We start from the raw sequence: 18,743 nt of genomic DNA on the forward strand, positions 1-18,743 counted from the left end.
AGCCATAGGATACAATACAATGCATATTTGAAATAAATAAAGCTTACATGTATACAACTGTATGCTGGATTGAGACCATTGCTTTTATGACAAATTCACATTCTCAAATTCTGCCTTCATGTCATAAAAGATGAGCTCATCATAATGTACTGCATATTAATTTCACACAGGAGACTATAACCATCCTTGATATAATGTTGGCTGTTCATAAAGTGAGTGCAAGACACAAGACAAATGACAGGCCAATCACAAATCAATGCCATTGCCAAATATACATCACTATGAATCCTGAAATAGACACACTTCAGGGCGGCGGGGGGGGGGAAGGCTGAGAAAGAAAAGAACTGGCATAAAACATATTATGGGTGTTTCATATGCACAAGCTTACATTCCCAACTACATCTTCTAAACCAGGGGTGCCCAAACCCCGGCCCGGGGGCCACTTGCGGCCCTCAGAGGCTCCCAATCAGGCCCTTGGGGAGCCCCCAGTCTCCAATGAGCCTCTGGCCCTCCAGAGACTTGCTGGAGCCCATGCTGACCTGACGCAACTGTTCTCAGCAAGAGGATGACTGTTTGACCTCTCACCTGAGCTGAGGGACAAGGGCCCTCTCCACTACTTGCTGTTTCATGTCTGTGATGCAGCAGTGGCATCAAAGGAAAGGCTATCCTTGCTTTGTGCAAGGCTTTTTATAGGCCTTGAGCTACTGCAAGACCTTCATTCATTCATATAAGTTCCATCTCTAATATATTAATTTATGTAAATTTATTCAAATTTGAAATAGTAAATAATTCTTTTTTTTCCCCCGGCCCCCGACACAGTGTCAGAGAGATGATGTGGCCCTCCTGCCAAAATGTTTGAACACCTCTGTTCTAAACTATTGGCAAAGTACTTGTATGTCAACAGAAACCCAAATGAAGTGCAAAACTCATTCTGCAATAGATTAAAGGGAAACATTATCTCAAAGCATAATCACTATTGTCTCAACACAGGCACTACGAAAACATTCCCAGAACTGAAAGCTGTACACAATCCTGTCTCAAGTAATTCCAAGCATATACATTCAAATTCATTACACTGGGGATATCTAAGAACAAAGTAAGCATGCCTAAGAAGATGTACTGTACAATCTTTCTCACCAGCTATCGTCTCCCCCCCCATTCCATATTCCTGATTAGGAAAGATGGGGGATGGGAGTAGTAATACAGACATACCTCACTAATATGGTGGGTTAGGTTCCAGACCGCCACCTTCAAGTGAATCACAGCAATTTTTTCACTTGCTGGTGTATATAAAAACCTAAAAACAAATTTACACTATAATTTATTAAGTGCACAACAGCGCTAGGTCTAAAACATGATGCAAAGGTTAAATTTTAAGATGTAACAGCACATACAGTTCATGACTGCAGGTAACAAAATGGTGCCGGTTGACTTGCTAGATTCAGTCCAGCTGATACGCGCGCCATCACTGATAACCCCCTTAGGCAAGGTAAATGCAGAAAATTAACATGAATATAATTGAAAAGTGTTCAAAAGTGCCTTAAAGTGAGGTTTGCCTGTATTACTTAATCCCAGTTACATTTCTCAGGTTACAGTATATAAGTGAATGTTCCTGAAGAAATCCCATTTTGCCCCAGATAATGTATCCTTCCACTTCTATGCATCCACCATAGAAGGTCAATCACTACAGTTTGCTCTCAACAAAAAGTCAATGTGTTCTCAAACTAGGCTCAAACATTACCCATTCCAGGGTACCACTGTAATAACAATCTCTCTTCTCCTTACTTGTCTTGAACTGAAGCAGTCAACATAGCCCACTGCCCAATCCAACTTCTCTCTGGCATAGTGTGCTAAGAAAAAAAGTACTTATCACCAAGTGCAGCAGCTGGAAGATCCAACACACGTGGCTAATGTCCAGAAGCCAGGATTATGCTCTGCTAAACCTGAGGTGGATCCATCTATCACTGCTTTCTCCAATACATCTGATGATAACCGCTTCATGACATACATCATGGCAGAACATCAAGAGTGGGAGAAAAGATAGGGTGGCTACGAGTTAAGTCTCTAGAACTGTCATGCACTCCAGTACAGATGCATGTACATTCAATGTCATCCTCCACCAGTCGGCTTCATCCTATTACCATTTTATCTTGTTGCAAGTTGCCACCATCAACCAGGTATAACCAGCATAACAGGCTTAAAGGTAGTGAATCTCAGTTCATGGGCACAACCCTGTCTAGGTGCAACAACCCCCCTGCCCTCAATCCAACTGGTACAATTTTCCCTGTAGGATACACAAGTAATTGAATTCATTAGCCATTATGAGTGTACCCCTTTCCCATTCTTATCCCAAAATATTATAACTAGCAAAAACTGAGCTTATAATATAAATAGCTGGAATTATTTTCCTAGTTGTACAAACTTCTCTGAGATACAAAACCTCTCCATCAGAAAGAGCTCTTGGCAATCACAACACATCAGAAACAAACTCACCTGGACATAGTCATACCAACGTTCTTGCACCAAACTTAACAGAAAAAAGGGTGGGTATTACTTAGAATATTGCTATTAAGATATCAGGTAGACCCCGTACATCTTTTTCATGAGAGTGAAGCCATTCCTCTTGTCCAAGTTCAGAAATTCAAAGGCTTGCTCCCTGTAGCAAATTTTAACTTAAAGTCCCCACACTTACTCCTCACAGGAGGCGGATAGTGCAACAGTCTCAGTGCATACTTGCACAGTCTCACCATCTAGAACTCTGCCAGGTGTCATACCCAAACAGTGTTTTCAGTTTAATCAGCAGAGCCGCAATTTAAGAATAAGGAGCATTTTCAAGGCAAAGGCATTTGAAATAAGTACATCAGGATTCTTTCTATGAAAGAAAGGATTATTTTTAAAACTAAGGTTGAAAAAAATATTTCCACTCTCTAGGACATCATACAATTTGAATTAAACTCGGTTATCCAAAGGGATGTTGTAAGGTCATTTTTTTATCAAGTCCATCAATTTCCATTAAGAATGTACTTGGCAGAATTTAACAACATACAGAGTTGAAAAATAAGTTTATAATCTTTAGACACTTGCTGCATATTTCTAGATCTGGGGGGCTTGGGTAACCATCAGATTTCACTTGTGAATCATGGTAAAAGTTAACAAGAAGTAATTCATAATAATCAAAATTAGCAGTGGAGACGTGCCTTGGAAGTAAAAGAGGTACTGTGTCCATTATCTAAACTTCTTCAATGCTGGAAATATTATGCATGTTTGTTTTTTCTCTAACGCTTATCAGACATAAAACACTTTGCAATTTTTGACGCATTAGCCAGAAAATCTATAATGCTTGATAGGATTCCAAAATTAGGAAGCAGATAAGGGTAGCAAGGAGTACATACCACTACTCCTCACTACCTAAGATTACATGCAGTGAAAGAGAAACTGCAAAAGTCAAAAGTGTTACAATTTTTCCATTAATAAACCCAATTTTTTAAAACATGGGCAGAACTAAAAGTTTCTCTTCATCCACAGTTTTCTCCCCAAATAACCATCCACCTCAAATCTCTTAGGGCACAATCCTAACCAACTTTACAGAGCTGGCATAGCTGTGCCAGTGGGGCATGTGATGCATCCTGCAGTTGGAGGGCAGTCATGGAGGCCTCCTCAAGGTAGGGCAATGTTTGTTCCCTCACCTCAGAGTTGCATTGCCCTTATGCCAGTGCTGGAAAATTGGTTAGGATTGTGGCCTCAAACTCACATGATCCCTTCTACTTTAAACTTTTAAATTGAGCCCCCAGAGCTCCAGTAAAGCCCACAATCGCCTTTCTCAGTACAGGTAGTTTTTGGATGTCCAGATTGTTCCAAAATCCAGACATTTTTGATCAAGACTTTTTTTTTTAAGTTTCTGTAATGTGCACACTGGAAGGTCTTGTGTTCATTCCCATGTACAGCGCATACCTGTACAGGCATTGCTGAAAAATGTCAAAGAGGCCGGTAGACACCCATATGGGTAACAGTGAAAAGAGCAAGGGGAAGCACTTCTCATTATATCTGTGCAGTTATTCCCAAAGCCAGACAAATCCTCAACCCAGACACCTCCCCATCCCAAGCAGTCCGGATAAGGGACACTCAACCTGCAACCAGAGTCAGGTGGTTGCCCTTCCACCACAAGTGTTTTCAAAACAGAGAGGAGGAACAGGGGTGTGTCTGGAGCCTCAAGCTCGCCCCAGAAGTCACACACCACAGCCTAAAAGCCTGCGAACAATCCCTAGTGGGTAGAGACTGCTAGCAACACTCAAGCCAGCGGAGAAGGAAAGGCACTCTGCATGCGCTCAGAGGCGGTTTCCTTTTGTCTCCTTGACACTCCAGGGGAAAAAAAAGGGGCATAAGGGAAGGAGGTTGGTGGGCTGAGCAGACCAAGGCTGCCACCCTGCCCACACTTTCCTGGGAGTAAGCCCCACTAAACTCAATGGAGCTTACTTCTGAGTAGACATGCATAGGATGGGGCGGTAAGTGCCACCGGTGCTCCAGCCAGCTGGGCCTCTCTCCTCGCTTGCACTCACCCAGGCCGGGACCCTCCTGGACTGCTACTGCTGCTGCCGCTGCTGCTGCCGCCGCCTCCGCCTCCTTCACCCCCACCGCGGTCCATGCCTGGGGAGGGGAGGGGGGAAGGGGAGGGCGGCCAGGGCCCTCCTTCCTTCCAGCCCTCCCCTCGCGGGAGTCCCCCCTCCGCCTTCTCCCGAGGCCAGGGCCCGGGCCCTTCAGCCTCCGCGGCGGCCACCTCCCCCGCCGCGCGCCCTTCCCTCAGCCGCCGCAGCGCTACGTGGCCGCCGCCGCAGCCAACTCAGTCAGTCAGGCAGCCTCGCGACTACACCGCCCCCCTTTTCCTTAAGCGTCGTTCGCTGGCTCGTCGGGAGGAAGGTGGCCAGTGCGCCTGCGCAAAGCACCTCGCGCGAGAGCGAGCGAGCAAGCGAACGCGCGCGCGCCTTTCCCTTGGTTCCTTTTCCAGGCCACTCTCACTCCCCCCTCCCTTCTGTTCCCTGTGCGCGCGCAGCCAACCGCCTCACTCACCTCCCTCTGTTCCCTGCGCGCGCGCAGCCGACCGTCTCTTATACACACTCCACCAACGAACGCGCTCGAGACAGAAAAGAAAGCCCTGATTGGACGATGGGGCGGCGCGTGCGTGGTAGCAATTAACGTCTCCGCGCTCGCGCGCAGCTCCCTTCGCCTTCAGGTGAGAGGGGAAGAGGAGGGGAAAAAAACCCCACCAGAAACAGTGTGCAAGGAAACGTATGCGCATGCGCGGCCTTCTCTCTGAGAGCTGTTCATTTCGTCTTGTTCTGTATACTGAACATGTGCAGAGTTCTGCTTGCATTGAGAGTTTTGCACACTACATATAGCTGTGCATACCTATTCTGCTCGCATTGAGTGTTTTGCACACTACTATATATAGTTATGCACACCTATTCCACTTGCATTTTAAGTTTTGCACATTACCATCATGTATACCTATTCTGCATGCATTTAGAATTTTGCATGTATTTCTGCAGGCTAAATATACATACCTCACCTATTATTAAGAGAGTGACCATTTTATTTATTATTTATTTATGGGCAGGAGGGTAGAGCCTCCGTCTGCCTGAAGATAACATCCACAAGGTCGCCAGTTCGAGGCCACCGGCACCGTGTGACCTTGGAGCAGCTGACAAGCTGAAGCAGAGCAATTCCATCTGCTCGGAGCGTGGGAGGATGGAGGCCAGAATGTGAAGCCAGATCGGAATGAAACACCTTGAATGTAGTAGTTCTTGAAAGAAAGAACCTTCTTTGAAATTGTAAAAATCCCTATTTAAATAGGGATTTAGATAAAGCCTGCCTATGTAAACCGCCTTGAATAAAGTCTTGAATAAAGACCAAGAAAGGCGGTATATAAATACCTGTTGTTGTTGTTGTTGTTGTTGTTGTTGTTGTTGTTATTTAAAAGATTTGCATGCATTTATTAATTTATTTACTTATTAAAAAAATTTTTGTTACATCTGGTGCCTGTTGCAGGATGCGAAGTATATGCACTTTTAAAATTTTATTTAGCGTATGGCATATAATTCATGGACTTATAGATCAGTTAGACTAGATCGAATGTCAATGACCAGTTCAAGGACGGAATTGCCTTCATAGAAAAAGTCAGACCATGGGCCAGTATACGCCCTCAGTTTGCAGCCAGACACAATGTGGTGCATGGTTTGGTGGGAGAACCCTCAATCACACTGAGGGGTAGATACTAGCCCCCATTTAAACACTGAGTCCTGACAAATACTGAATTATATAATATATGCACTGAATTTTGTGAAGAAAAAGTGGATAGTTGAACTAATTTTTTTGATCTTAGGAACGGGTGGGGTGTAGTCTTTGAAAGCATTAATATTAGGATGCAACAATCCAGCTACTTAGGGCCCAATCCTATTCAACTTCCCAGTACCGGTGTAGCTGCAATGCAGCCCCAAGGGAGCAAATGTTCCCATACCTTGAGGAGATCTCTGTGAATGCTGTCCCCACCACAGGATGCAGCACACGCCCCATTGGCACAGCTACATAAGGGCTGGAAAGTTGGATAGGATTGGGCCCTCAGAATGTAAAGCAAGGAAACCTGAAGAATAGCAGTGGCATATAAAGGGATGATAGAGAAAGAGAGACACAGAGGGAAACTTTGCAGTCTTTCAGAAATACAGGTGTGCATCGCTTAACAACCTTCCACTTAATGATGGACCACATATACAATGGTGGTCAAAGCACAACAAAGAGGCTCTTCATGAGGCAGTCAGGTCTCCCATAACCTGCAGCAGAGTGTCTGTTTACACAACAAGGAGGGTGTTGATACAGAGAAGAGGAAATCTGTCTCCAGTAACCTGTGCAACCAGCTAGTGTCTGGCAGGGAGTGTCTGTTTACACAACAAAGGCACTATATTGGACTGAATGTTCATTTAATGACCTAATCTCATAACAACAGGGATAGCAGAACATATCCCCATCATTGTAGCGCACACTTGTATTTGCAAGTTGCAAAGGAGGCTGTCTTGACAATCATATGGGTTTTTCTGTCTCCCCTTCTCATCACCATATACTACATTTAATGCAGTTTCAGAAATATAGCAAATAATAATAATGGAAATAATGTATATGTTTTGGAGGGGGTGTATGATCGGTTTGAAATTCTCCTGGGAGCACATGAAGCAAAGAAGGTTAACCCCCATGTTAGACCATCAATTTAGGCTGACAGTCCTTTGGTACAGGGAATTAGTTTCTCATTCTTTTTGCTGTGTAAACTACTTTGAGAACTCTGTTGGTGAAAGACAGTAGATTATTTTATTAATAATGAGTGCTTGAAATTGCTGTTTGCATCAGCTTGCTGCCGGCAGCCAGCTCGTCACATGTAACTGCCAGAACAGACCTTGCATTTGGAATTTTGCATGTTCCTATAATGGAAAAAGCCCTTTTTTAAACAAAACAAAACAAAAAAAATCCCTTGGTCAAATCGATCACATTTATAAACCTGCTTCCAAGAGGGCAGTGAACAGAATCCCTTGCTAAACAGAATCAAGTGTTGTAAAAGTATCACTCCTAGTAAATGTATGTTTCAAAGTAATTACCAAAAATTCTTTGGCTCCACAAGCTAACCCTGTTACCTCCTTTTGAAAAAGGAGGCTTCCTGCCAATGAAAAATATCTTCTCATTTACTGGAGAAATTGCTGCTGGGCATATGATGTAAGTAATTGTCTCTTAATGTAGGACCAGCTCAGCATCATCTCACCAGTACAGAGCTAGTAGAAACTTGGAAATAGTTTCTTATCTTCATTTCATTTATAAGTTGCTGGTCTCACTCTGAGTGTCATCAGTAAAATAAATACTTTCTTATTAAAGTGCTCTACTCTGTCGTGATTGCAGGCTCTAAACTTTGTTCTTGAGGTGATGTTACTGATCTGAGCGTACTGTATAGGGAAGCTTGGAAAGACCCATTCATCCAGAAAGAAGTGAGCGAGAATTCAGCTACTTCATAGGGATATCCCTTCTTGATGCATCTGTCCCCATCTGGCTCCTGCCTGTGTGGGGTTAATATTGGTTGTACCCAATGAAAGTTAGTTATGATAAATATTGCAATGAATGGGACTTAAGTTAGCCAGGGAGCAAATGGCGCAGGCAGGAATATTGGCAACTTTCACAAGGCCCAAGTTCCCACAATTAGCCCTGCGAGAGTTTAGGGTGAGGAAAGAATGGAATTATGTGCCTCTGCTCCTACTTCTGAGATCGTTTACTCCACCCCCTGCCATGGGAAGTTTGGTAGTTGGGTATGAAAGAGAGAGGAGCCCTGTTTTAGTGGGCTTCCTTACAGAAGGGTCTCTGTGTCTTATCTCAGTGATTTTCAACTGGTGTGCCATTGATGTACTGCGAAAGTTCCACAGGTATGCTGCAGGAGTTTGGTTGAAAAATAGCTGAAGAATTCCTCCTGCGGCTCTGTTTTTAGGGTAGCTGTCTGTTGTAACTAAGATAAGAACAGCCCCACTGGATCAGGCCATAGGCCCATCTAGTCCAGTTTCCTGTATCTCACAGCGGCCCACCAAATGCCCCAGGGAGCACACCAGATAACCAGAGACCTGCACCCTGGTGCCCTCCCTTGCACCTGAGATAGCCCATTTCTAAAATCAGGAGGTTGCACACACACATCATGGCTTGTCTGTTCCTCTTCTTCTGCAGACTCTGCCGGCAGGGGATGAGGGAGAGATGACTGGATACTACAGACAGTTGCCCCAGAAACAGAGCTGCAGAACCTGGAAGAATCCCCCAGAAGCTGGAAGTGACATCACACGAGAAGCCCATAGAGGTCAATGTGTTGTGAGAAAAACGTGGAAAATCTCTGCCTTATAGCTGCTTTTACGGTAACATTAAAACTGTCATTTCCGATGCTTTATTTTTCTTTTAACAGGTAGTTTTATTGTTGACAGTTCTTTAAACAAAGCTGCTGTGAGTGCAGGTGACTGCAGAAAAGCAGGTGTTGTAGCCTTTATAGCTGTGGCCCCTTTCCAGTTTGTTTCTCAGGATATTCTGAGAGGATTCAGGGGAGGGGAGGGAGGGAGGGAGAGATCGAATATGGAAGAAAAAGTATGGAGAATGAACTCTTTCCTATGGTTTCTGTGTCCATTACAGTGAAAATACGGTGACCTGAACTTCAGGAACAAAGCCAAAAAGACCTTTGGGGTACCTCAAGTTTTGAAGTGTTTAGGTTTTGAAGTGCACTTTGCTCTGCAGGGCTCATAAGAGGGGGGGTGCAGGGGGAAATTTGTACCCAGGCCCAGGGTCAAAAAGGGAGCCTAGGGTCTAGGAGATGGCCTGCAAATTTCTTGGGATCTTTCATTTTCTTACCTCACCTGGACTCGCTGCCTGCATGGGATGCTCGGGTGCTACCATGGGTGTGCCGTGGCTGCCACAAGCCATGTTAAAATTTCCTGTAATGACAGTTTGTGGTGTATTCACCACGTTTCTGCAAATAAAAATGAGTGTGAATCAACCTTGAAACATGCCTACCCCCATGTATAAAGGTCAATGTTTGTTACTTTGTACACAATCCCGTTTTCTTTCTGAATGTTTAGTATTTCTAAAGAAGTATTTACTACATTTATGTATCGCCAAAGCTCTCAAGACAGTTTACCGTTTCAAGGAATGGTTTACAGTCTGAGATACATGCTGCAACAGTGGAAAGGGAGAAAAAGGACAATAGCAAATCCAGGTACCAGCTCTTACAGACTATTAAGTATAGTAGCAGTTCCCAAAGTCCTCAGAGGGAGTTGGGACCACTGTGAGTTGTTGTGGGGGCAGGAGAGTGGCCCCAATGGTGCTGCAGTGATTGTGGCACTACAGGGTGCCAGGAACATTCCTATGTACCTAGGGGCGTCCTGCTGCCTCCTGGAGTGTCCCAGAGGCTTGCAGCCGCCTCTGCAAACCCTCGGCGTGGCTGCAGTGAGCTCCATTCTGCTCTTGGAGCTCACTTGCGATCCATGATTGTGCAAACCGAAAGACAGCTCTGATAGCAGATCGGAGCTCATTGCAGCTGTATGGACGGTCACAGAGGCAGCTGCAAGCCCCTGGCACCCTCCAGGAGGCTGCAGGATGCCCCAGGTATGTGGGGGTACCCCTGGTGGTGCTGTTGGGGACCCATTCCTGGGACACTGTCCTTAAAGGGAATGGCCCATTTCTGGATCCCCTGGTAGGTCATAACCTACCAGTTTTGGAATTGCTGATGTATAACATTGAATACTATGTTATACGTTTCATGATAACTAGGTGGAAAGGTTACTACAGGTGGCCAAGTAGGAGGAGCCAAATGGCAGTTCATCTGGGTTGAAAGATGGAGTACATCTCCTCTCCCTCAGTTGTTGTCAGATGGGATAGCTGCTGATGGAGAGCATGCTGGGAGGGGAGGAGCCAAATGGCATTTGGGCTCAACCAAGCTGATGGAGTTTATGATTTTGAGTGGCTTATTTTATTTTTCACACTTTTATACCACCCTTTCTTCAAGGAGCTCAGGGCAGTGTACATTTTTCCCCCCCCTCCTTGTGTCCTTATAACAACCCAGGCGGTTGTGAGACAGATTAGGTTGAGATATGGCAACTGGCCCGAGGTCACCCAGGAAGTTTGAGCTGGGATTTGAATCTGGAGCTTTCAGGTCTGCGTCCAACATCAGAGTCACTACACCATCCTGACTCTTTATGACTTACTTTGTTTTTTAAATTGTTCTATAATACTGTACATTATGTGCAATGCTCTAAGAAAGCAGAAGTGGAACTTGTAGGTCAGAGAATGAGCCTTCCAATTAACTTCAAGCATTGCCTTTCTTTTTTTTTGAAATTAACTATTTCAGCTTAGTCAGAATTTACTTTCTTTGGATACAACCCATCTTTACATCAGTGGTTCTCAATCTTTGAGGAAGCTTTAGTCCCTCAGTAAGTCTTTGCGATGGAGGGGCAAGGGCAGGGAAGTTATCCCCAGGATCATGTCCCTAAAGTGGGTGAAGGAGTACTTTCACTTACTTGGACTCAGTGAGGCTGCAGGAGGTGCGGGGAGCCCAGCACAGCCGTCCACAGGGCTCCCCAAGGCTTGGAATCTTGAAATGGAGCAATTGCAATGCATCTCCTGCAAACAGGAAGTGCTTTCAATTGCTCAGTTTCATGATTCCAAGCATTAGGGTGTCCTGTGGAGGGCTCTGCTGGGCTCCACACATCTCCTGCAACCTCCAGCAGCCTCACTGAGTCCAAGTAAGTGAAAACATCCCCCTTCACCCACCTTAGGGATCTGAACTTGGATATCACTTCCCTGCCTCTCCCCCCCACCCCTTAAAGCAATGGGGTAAGCGTTACACAAACTGGTGGGTTACGACCCACCAGTTTGAAAACCACTACTTTAGATAAGAAAGACAGCACAATTGCCTTTACAAGTGAAGCAATTTGATCTTTCAAATGGTGTGACTGACACACATCCAGATTGCATTCTGGGGAAGATATAAATAAAATTAGTGCTCAGTTTCCAGATGTGTTTCAATCCTAGCCTTATTCAATTGCTTTCATTTTCAAAGAGGCATGGCTCCTTTAAAAGCAACCACCAGATCCCTGTTAGGATAGCCTATCTTTCATCTATAACAGACTGTTCAAAAAATATAGTTTGCCCTTCCTATCCTAACAGGATACCATCCCTCAGCATACCATTCCCAAATGTATCTTATATGTGCCCCATCATAAAAGCTTCAGGAATAGAAACAACCCTTCTGTAATTCTCATACATAAGACTGGAGCCAGAAAAAGTAGCCTCTGACCCACTGTGTATGTTCATTTTAAAAAATGCAATGGAGTGCAATAAACTGAGAAGCATGCATAATACAACAGTAATAAAGTACACTTTCTAACCTTATTTTAAATTTAGGACACTATAGTTGATTGGAGTTGGGTATGGTTCCCTCTGAGCCCAAATGCTGTCATGTTCAATGTCCTATAAGCACTTCTGCAGTTCCTGTTCTCACAAGTCTGTTTTGGTTGTCTGCAGTTTTTTCTCCCTTTGATCACAGTGTTGACATGAAAGGACATGTCATTTGGACTGAGAGTGAAAGAAAGGCACATAACAAACCCACACCTGTCCTCTCACTGCAGCGGTTTGTCAACACACAAAGCAACACACCTGCCTCTGATCTTATCAGTTTCCCTGTTGGCTCCTTGGCGCTGGAGGTTGTGAATGGCTAATCCACTTTGCCAGGGACATGCTCCCTAACCCCTGAATGTTTCTCATGGCATTTTTGTCTCTAGGCGTTCTGGCCAAGTTTGTAACAGATATTCTGCCTTCCATATCCTCCCTGCAGTTTCACTTGGCAATGGCTTCAATCTTCCGTTGTCCTAAATTGTGGCATATAGTTGCCTGCCAAGCATCAGTATCTTGTTCTATGTACAGATGTGGTGTTGGTGAGGGAGCTTTTGCATGAACAGAACTTGACTTGTGTTCTGATTAACAATAAGTTCTTGTATTAAATATGCCTTATTATGCTAAAGGATGTACAGATTAGATCAGTGGTTCTCACAGTTTTAGCACTGGGACCCACGTTTTAGAATGAAAATCTGTCAGGACCCACCGGAAGTGATGTCATGACCGGAAGTGACATCGTCAAGTGGGAAAATTTTTCACCATCCTAGGCTACAATCCTGCCAACTCATACCCAAGAGAGAGCCCCATTGACTATCACTGTTAAAAGCATATACAGAGTAGCCTGTTAAACATGCAGATATGTAACATTTCCCCAAATGAAGTCACATACCATGATAGCATCAAGTCTAACATGTTAAAAATAAAATATTTAAATGAATGGGGACCCACCTGAAATTGATTCATGACCCACCTAGCGAGTCCCAACCCACAGTTTGAGAAACACTGGATTAGATATTGATTCAGAACTGTCCTTAGTGTTGATTGATATAATGTGTAAATTCTTATGTACTGTTTTCCTATTCAGTATTCTTACAGGGCAATCCTGTGTATATTTACTCAGCAGTAAGTCTCACTGTGTTCACAAGTTCTTCATGGCTGTCCAATCTGGCATAAAGCCTTGAGTTGATCAACTGAGAACATACAAGCCTCCTTCCTGTGGAGGATCTTGGGTTCACCAAAATGTGAACCCTCTGTTCCACACTCTGTTATGTGTCCTGAAGTGGGTTTTATCCGACTCAAAACTTTGGCTTGGCTGAGATCAGTAAAATTTTGGCTTGCGATCTTTTTTAACTCTGCCCTGTATGGGCTAATGTATCAGCTTCTGACCGATCCAGTACTGCCTGTGGAGGTTGCGGATATACACACCAAGCTCAAATCAATAGGACTAGACACAGCAAGCCTGGGTATGATTGGTTTAAAACCAGGGTTCTCCAAACTTTTTGGCCAGAGGGCCGCATCAAATATCGGGCGTGGTGTGGAGTGCCAGAAAAAATAAAATTTAAATAAATAAGAGATGGAACTTAGATGAGTGAATAAATGAGTGAATGGGCTCATTCATTCAACCTCTCTGGCCCTCAGAACACCCTCCAGACACAATCAGAGCACAGTTCTGGTCATGTTTAGTTGAGTGGCCCAGAGGCTTTCAGGGGATAAGAGGTTGGCCACGGGCCGGAAAGAGGCTTTCTGCGGGCCGCATCTGGCCCCTGGGCCAGGGTTTGGAGACCCCTGGTCTAAATGAAGCCTACAGGATTATCAAGGAAGGATTGCTTGATATTACGTGTCAAGAGCTATTCTGCGCAGCTAACACCATAGGCTCCCCTCTCTATCTGCACATCTCAGTTAGTTTTGGGAAGCCAGCTTTTTTTAAAATCATCTGCAGCGCCCGCAGGCTCGCAGAGCATTCTTCCTTGCGAGATGTGATGTATTTCTATCAACTCTGCTAGTGGGCAGGTTTAGTGGCATTCCCTACTCAGAGAAGATATACCTGTGACAGGAACTGTGTGGAGACTTCAGAACATATATTTTTTTACTGCCCACTCCTTGACATCCTTTGTAAGACCTATCTGGCTCCACTGCTGAGTACAAGGCAGGGTTGGAAGGATTCGATTAAGTTACAATCTCTTCTTTCCATATTGAAACTGACTCTCTCGACAAGGTTGCTAACTCTGTTTCTGGGGTATTGGCGGGATGGAATTCTGGGTCTTATGCTACATTATGGTGAATGGGGAGGGGGTAATGAATGATGATGATTGTTTTATTTTATTGTTTTCTGTTTGTTTGTTGTGGTGTATCTCCTTTATTTATGCCAACAAAGGTCTTACATATGTATGTATATATGTATGTGTTCAGTGGGGCTTAGCCCCTAATAAGTAGAGGGGTGATTTTTTTTTGGTGATAATGAAATAAAAACATAACATTGCTTTCTGCACTTCTCATTTTTGTAAATAGAAAATAAATCTGCAATAAATAAATAAATAAACTGGGAAATCTGCAGAAAAAATAGACAGGACTGTGGGGTGCATGGGTAATGACTACAGCTGCAGCTGCTGACCCTATACCATCTATATCATCTACCTAGTACACTTTAAAAGTAATTATAATTTATAAAAATGCACCTTTGGAATAAAAACATAGCACTGCTTTCTACACTTCCCATTAGGGTTGAAAAGCAAAATCAGCAAAAAAAATAAAAATGCTTAAGAACACGTCTACTAATAATTGTGCCTAGCATTGCAGTTATAACATAAGATATATGTCAGCGTATTTGCTGTGCTTTTCCATTCCAAAAGGAGCTTCCAAGGTGGCTTTGACTATGAAAATCAATGCAAGAGTTAGAATAACATCATCTGAAAAGCAACAGAAATGAAGCCGCAGCAGCAGAGCCAAAACTGAAATACCAGACAGGAGGATAAACATCAAATCAAAGACAAACAACAATTTGCCTCAACTGAAAAGACTTGAAATGGCGACAGAAAATTATCAGGGAAGGGGGCAAGAGGAGTCTCTCAGGGCAGGGAGTTCCACATTCTGGGCACTGCTACAGAGAAGGCTTTTTCAGTCATTCCCACCAGGTGAGCCTCTGCTAGAGGGGACAAGTGAATTGCACCTGGAAATGAACTGGCAGCCAGAGGAGTCAATATAGAAGTTGTCTGCACAGTTGGCTCCAATTAAAAGCCTCACAGCTGCTTTTGGGACTTGATGAATTTTACAAGTGCTATTGGAAGGCAGTCCCACGTAGATGCATTGCAGCAATCTACTTGGTGTAACAAAGGCATGTGTAGCTGTGCCAGTTACAACACCTCCCACGCAGACCCTGCTGACACACCAGCTGAAACAGGGCAAGAAGTTGTCACACCCCCATAAGGCAAGTTTGGAGTCCTGGGGGGGGGGGAACCTGACTTCCCCCCCTCGCTTCTAATGATCAAGTGGCAGCTCTCACAAGAAAGGCCATAAGTACTTTTGAAAGAACAGTTGCTTCCAAAAGAAATGGAAATGGCCATTGCTTCCAATTGCCAGCTGAGCACCACCACTTCCTACAAGACCTAACAGCAAAAGTAGTGGGAAAAGTTACTTACTATTACAGATATGAAACGGTAGGAAGCAGCTACTTAGGGTAAGAGCATAGAAAGGCTTTCCATTTTGTCCTAATCCAGGGGTTCTCAAACTCCCCTCCCATGACCCACCTATTCTGTGGTGGTGGGGACCGTGACCCACCTCTTTCTCCAGCGTCAGGCTCCCTCAGGCCTATGGAAGCAACCAGAAGTCATTTTCACTAATCTGGAATTGACTTCAGCTGCCTGTGGAAGCCTTCTGAGGCCTGGTGCAGCCTCCAGTTGTAGCTAGAGGGCTCCAGTTTGGAGCCAACCAGACAAAAGGGCGGAAGGGAGGGCCCAACCCAGGGCCAACCGCACAGTGGGGTATGACCCAGTTTGAGAAACCCTGTCCTAATCCATTGAATGGACACCAACACCTGGCTTATATTTTACATATAAGCGTAAAGAAGAACTTCATGGATATCTCTGTCATATACATAACCCACCTCTCTTTTCTTCACTTCTCTCATGTTCCTTTTGCATCCCACCTTATGTCAAATCAGCACACAAGCCAATCACTGCTCTTTACTTCACACCTTATGCAAGTGAAATGTTCACCAGTACCACAATTCAGACAAATGTTGCTAAATAAATAATTTGGCACTCAGATTTACCTGCAGAGATGAGCAGTTGAGTGACTCTGTTCCTAGTGAGCCAGGATTTTCAAAATAAAAGCAGACATTAATCACACTTATTTTTCCCCCTAAGTTACTGTCACAGTAAAATACGAATGTACGTAAGTGAGAAGAACAAAGTACACTTCTGTAGTTTCAGGTCTGAAATGTGGTGAGCAATTGTCAAAAATACTAGGTGTCTTGATGAAATTTCTAGAAGCCATGACAACTTGGCGCCTGGGATTAGTCGAGCCCTGATCTACAGAGGTAGGGCTGAGGAGTCAAGAATCAAGAAGAAAGCAGATCTGGAAGCTGCTTGGGAATTACAAACCATTATGCTAAGTAATTTTAAATTATTTCACAAGAATCCGGTCCTCATCAAATAGAAAAAATTAATCACAGCTGTCAACTGAAAGAGAATGACAACAGTAAATAGGCAAGGCTGCTGGGCAGAAATGGAACCTGAACCAGAATGCTTTCATTTACAGCCCAAACCTAACTAAAATTCCCACATGCTGATGCAGTGGCGCCAGTATAAGCTGCACTACATCCCATGGGGAAATTTCGGCTGTTGGAGGTCTCCTTGAGATAAGGGGACATTTGTTCTCTTGTTTCAGGATAAACCCCAGCAGCCACAATGGGTCAACTCACACTTGTGGCAGCAATATCGCTGGTGCAAGTCCAAGTTGATCTGTGTCAGCGGATCAGGCCCAGGAAGGGGGATAGTGTTGCCAATCCCAAACCTTTCCCAGGCCTGATCTGCCCACCCCCACTCCATCACACCTGTTCCCAGCCTTCCCCCCATCCTTGCATTCAGCTTACCTGGCAGTAAGTCCAGCGGGCATCTGTTCAGCCACTGGCACTAGTGAGTAGGCTCTGGCCTTCCTGCCTGCATGCTAATCCTTCGTGCCTTTGCAAAGCCCTTCATGGCCTGGCATGCTGATGGAGTGCGCATTCTGCCAGTGTGCCACTTGAATAGGATTGAGGCCTTAAACACAGAACAAGCCAGCTAGTCCTCAGGGGTATGGTAGAAAGTTTGAGAAGCCATGGATAGCATCTGGTAATATCTCAGGAGCCAGGAAGGAAGTTTTGGCAAGCAATCTGAGGTGGCACTCCCATGACAATTCACTGGCTGAAGCAGAGCACCAACTGACACTCCTTTCATTCCTGTCCCTTCCCCCTCTATTAAAATCATATCCATTGTTTATTCTTTCAAATCTTTTTCCTGTTAGAAAGGAAATGAGGAAAAGTAGTATGGAGCCATTTTGCCTGCCTTCCCCTGCAAGTCATTCATGGAAAACGTACTGGCAGTCTGCCTTGTTTTACTTCACCACTACCACTCTGACCTTTCCATGCATATCCAGTTCAAGCCAGTCTTTATTTTCCTTCCAAGAATGTCTAGATCCAGGGTCCTGCAATTTCAGTCAGAACTAGGGGCTTGGATGCAGAAGGTGCTCTTCTGCCAGCAGAAAGCCTCTGCCACTCAAAACAGGACTGTTGTGGACGTAATGGAAGAGCAGCACATGTGAAACCATGAAGCCTGATCGTTATTCCCTTTGTGCAAGTTGTCTTCAAAACTTCAGGGCCTATTGTCTTTCCTTCACTATGTTTCTCATTTTGTCACTCAAGTGGATACACTGTAGCACTGCACTGTGAGAGATCCTCCACTAGTGTTTACACAAATGTTCATGGAAAAGCACTAATATATTTTTCTCCTTCTGCTCCTCATTCTTTGGATCCAAGCCAATATATTTGCATATTTTATCAGTCTTGCATTACTACATTGTTTTTTCTCCATGATTTCATTTCTAGATTGAGCAATTCTGATGAAGATCTCCAGGCACCTTTTAGGCACCTTAACATCCATCCAAAATGGCCTGTATGCCATTTAATGCTATGCATCCCATACCACAATACATACACAGCCATACCATTGCAATATCACAATAAAAGCTACAGCTGTCCTCCCTTATATAAGAAGACAAACTGATAGGCTTAAGGATCTCCATGGCAATAACATGCATCCCCAATATTGTAATATCCCAAATGCTGTTCCAGATTCACGATAATAAAACATTATCAGGTTTGCAGACCTCATGGCTGCAGAACATGAGGATATAAGCAGGGAACAGGGCTGGTCCAGCCATGAAGCAAATGATTCAGCTCACATCAGTGGTGGATGAAGCGACAGTGCCCTTCAATCCAAGTCTGCCACCATCCTCTCTCTAGCCCACTGTTGATAGAACCACATTGATCCATTTCCCTACCTCCTCACATCTCTTCTTCATATTAAACCCTTTTAGGTTTAACAGGGACTGCTTAAGAGCAATGTGAGGGACTAGGGGATCAGACTCTTACGTGGCTCCTCCCTTGTGATCCCTTTGAATGAAACCTAAGTGCAAGACATACTGGGAATTTCCAGCATTGCCCTCACTTTGTTTTGTCAGGATTGCCTGGGAAGGAACAAGGTTAAGTAGCTCTACTGGTTTTTTTTGCCCCTTTCTTGTGGGGGTGGTGCAGCAGCTTCTGTTTG

General features: G+C 44.3%; 1 protein-coding gene across 1 annotated transcript in view; it reads right to left on the bottom strand.

Annotated features, from left to right (window-relative positions):
* The window catches only part of ZNF652 (zinc finger protein 652), a 37,073-nt gene extending 32,186 nt beyond the window's left edge, over positions 1-4,887 (bottom strand). The window contains exon 1 of the mRNA XM_066631215.1: positions 4,557-4,887. The gene's annotated coding sequence lies outside the window, so the exon portion shown is untranslated. The remainder of the gene's footprint in view (positions 1-4,556) is intronic.
* Positions 4,888-18,743: the final 13,856 nt, after the last annotated feature.

Source organism: Tiliqua scincoides, chromosome 5 (genome assembly GCF_035046505.1).
Source record: "Tiliqua scincoides isolate rTilSci1 chromosome 5, rTilSci1.hap2, whole genome shotgun sequence".
Lineage (NCBI taxonomy): Eukaryota > Metazoa > Chordata > Lepidosauria > Squamata > Scincidae > Tiliqua > Tiliqua scincoides.